The sequence below is a fragment of the Lemur catta genome, chromosome 1 (genome assembly GCF_020740605.2).
Source record: "Lemur catta isolate mLemCat1 chromosome 1, mLemCat1.pri, whole genome shotgun sequence".
Lineage (NCBI taxonomy): Eukaryota > Metazoa > Chordata > Mammalia > Primates > Lemuridae > Lemur > Lemur catta.
This window is the reverse complement of record NC_059128.1, coordinates 44,927,177-44,930,396: the sequence shown is the minus strand read 5'-3', so window position 1 is coordinate 44,930,396 and position 3,220 is coordinate 44,927,177.

Here is a 3,220-nt window from a genome sequence, read left to right as displayed (position 1 = left end):
AAGAAAAGCCTAACATCAAATACCCAGCCTAAACTTAGAGGGTTGTGGGATAGCCAAAGACAGAGCTTCAGACTTCTGATGTAAAAACTACTACTTACTCTAGTGAGGAAGGAACACTGGTTTGGAAAACTAATTAAAATTAATTAGAAGTTTCAAGCACCTTAGATGTAAAATCATGCATTATGTAAAAGATACTTTCAAGGTGAAATTAGTTTTTAGAGCTTCACTTGAACTAATTTAGCTTTTTAAATGTCTCTCTCCCTCATAGAAGATATCAATAGCACAAAAATGTTTTATGAATTGCAATTTATGTAGCTTTATGAATGGTATTCAATAGACGTATCAGAATGAAATGGACAGAAAAATAAACCAAATACAATTTTAAAAGGAAAAAATCTAGTTTCACTTACACTGTAACTCATACTAGGTGGGCTCATTTAAAAAAAAAAAATCCGATTTAGTTCCCGTTTTAAAAGTGTGAATGCATTTCAAAAGATTCTATTTTAACTTTGCTATAAACTGTTTAATGACAAAGTCAAGTAATGCCATCTACAGGCGACCTTTAGAACAACAGTCTATCTCTATGACCCATACTTTTATTTTTTTATTTTTTATTTTTTTTTGAGACAGTCTCTCACTTTGTTGCCCGGGCTAGAGTGAGTGCCGTGGCATCAGCCTAGCTCACAGCAACCTCAAACTCCTGGGCTCAAGCGATCCTCCTGCTTCAGCCTCCCGAGTAGCTGGGACTACAGGCATGCGCCACCATGCCCGGCTAATTTTTTCTACATATATTTTTAGTTGTCCAGATAACTTATTTCTATTTTTAGTAGAGACGAGGTCTCGCTCAGGCTGGTCTCAAACTCCTGACCTCGAGCGATCCTCTCACCTCGGCCTCCCAGAGGGCTAGGATTACAGGCGTGAGCCACCGCGCCCGGCCTCATACTTTTCTTTAAATTTAAATACAGTATCTATAATCTGAGTTAATACTTGGCATCATTTAACAAGGGAAAGGGTAAGAAAAATTATAAAAAGTGATGCCGTGTAAAAAAATTCCACTAACATTCTGCATTAATACTTCAATAATCTAACTTCATTCCCAAGTTCACTCAATATATGATCCATGGATCATTGGATATGAACTGTGGCAGACTAAGATGCAAAGCTATGCAACCTCAAAGACCTTTAAAGTTATAGAGATTCACATCATTGGACACTAAACCTGCAATAATTTTCTGTTGAATCCCCCTTTCCTCTTGAGTAGCATCTCCTTTACCTTCTTGACCAGACTCTCTAAATCTTCACATATTTAGTCTATTTCAGTTTCTAAAGCTCAGTCCTGTTTACGTCCTGTTTAATTCAAAACGCTTTGAATCCAGTGTGGAATCTTTTATGAAAGTAAAGTCAAGGGGCATTTCAGGCCAAAGACCCCTAGAAGTAGAGTGAAAGGGGAAGGGCATAAAAATTGGAGGAGGGTGAAAAGGCATTCAAAGAATCTAGGTGGACTATTATTAACACAATTAGTTAACGTCAAATTTATTTTTCTAAGTTCCATGTTATGGAAGAAGCCAGAAAAGTGGTCACGTGGATTCCACATTGGATTCCAAGTGTTTTTCCTCCCTATGCACTATAGCCTCATTCTAATTACAGATGTTTGCTTTTACATGCTTTCTACTCTACTCTCTTCCCCTTGGGAAGTAGCTGCTAAGAGCTTCCTTGTTGCAATGGCTCTCAATTTAGGCTTAACATTAAAATTTCACACCACTGATTAAATTGGACTAGGATGGGGCCTGAGCATGGGTTTCGTTTGCTTTTAACTTTCCAGGTGATCCCGTGGGCAGCCTGGTTTGAGAAACACTGCCTTATTGTGGGGTTGCAACCCTTTCCCTAATTGGCTATTGCATTCTGATAAATGGCTTATAGGTTCCACTGTGCAGTGGCAACCCACTCACCCACCCAGAGGAGCAGGGCTCATTCCTGAGCAGTTTCCCAGCACCGGAAGCCCTTTGAGATTTGAGTTAGCTCTACTCTGGCTGATCCCCAGCCAGCGGCATCACTTCATCTGTTGCACTTGCTTTATACCACACCCACTCCCCACCCACACAAGTTGCTGTGAAGTCAGTCTTCTAGCCCCCAACTCATGTATCAACTCTCAGGCTGATAGGGTGGATCTTTTCAATACCTCTGTCTCACAGTCCCCACAAAACCCTTCCAATTCTATTTTCATGCTCTGGAATAAAACAACAGAGGAGCTAATACACTGCTGGATAAACACAAATCCAACCAGAAAGAAAAATGCTTATCTCCCATTCTTGCAAGCATCTTGAATGTTGAGTTACTTCCACTCAGGCCTCCCTCCTGAGGTTTCAGAGTACAGATGCTCCCTGTTCCCTCCCCCCACGGGGAAAGCTCAAAGGACTACATTACATTCTCCAACACTGCACTCCTCCAAGAGGGGACTCTCCCAGAGGCCCTAGGCTATCTGAGGAATGGCAGTTGGTAACAGAACATGTTTTCTGAACTGGCACCCCTCAATAAACGCTACAGTTCTCTTATCTTAGAATGTGGGACGTCACACCTTTTGACCCCAGCTCTCACTTTATTCCAGAACAGGAAAAATATCCCACTTGACTTTGTTACAAATCACTTACCTCTAGTCAGTCAGTATCTTAGGTCAGTTCCCCAGAAGCACAGAGAGATGAATGTATGCAGGTGGTTTACTAAGGAGGCGATAAAGTGTGGGAACAGCAAGACAAGGAAGGAAAGTGAAGCAAGGGTGTGATTTCTGGCAAAATTGCATAGAGGCTGACTTCAGCCTGAGTCCTCCAGGAAATTTTGGAGTGTAAGTTTCACTAGTCTCAGGTAAAGGAGCTGGGCTTTCATATAGTAAAGTCAAGGGGCATTTCAGGCCAAAGATCCCTAGAAGTAGAGTGAAAGGGGGAGGACATAAAAATTGGAGGAGGGCCGGGCGCGGTGGCTCACGCCTGTAATCCTAGCTCTGGGAGGCCGAGGCGGGTGGATCGCTCGAGGTCAGGAGTTCGAGACCAGCCTGAGCAAGAGTGAGACCCCGTCTCTACTAAAAATAGAAAGAAATTATCTGGCCAACTAAATATATATATACAAAAAAATTAGCCGGGCATGGTGGCTCATGCCTGTAGTCCCAGCTACTCGGGAGGCTGAGGCAGTAGGATCGCTTAAGCCCAGGAGTTTGAGGTTGCTGTGA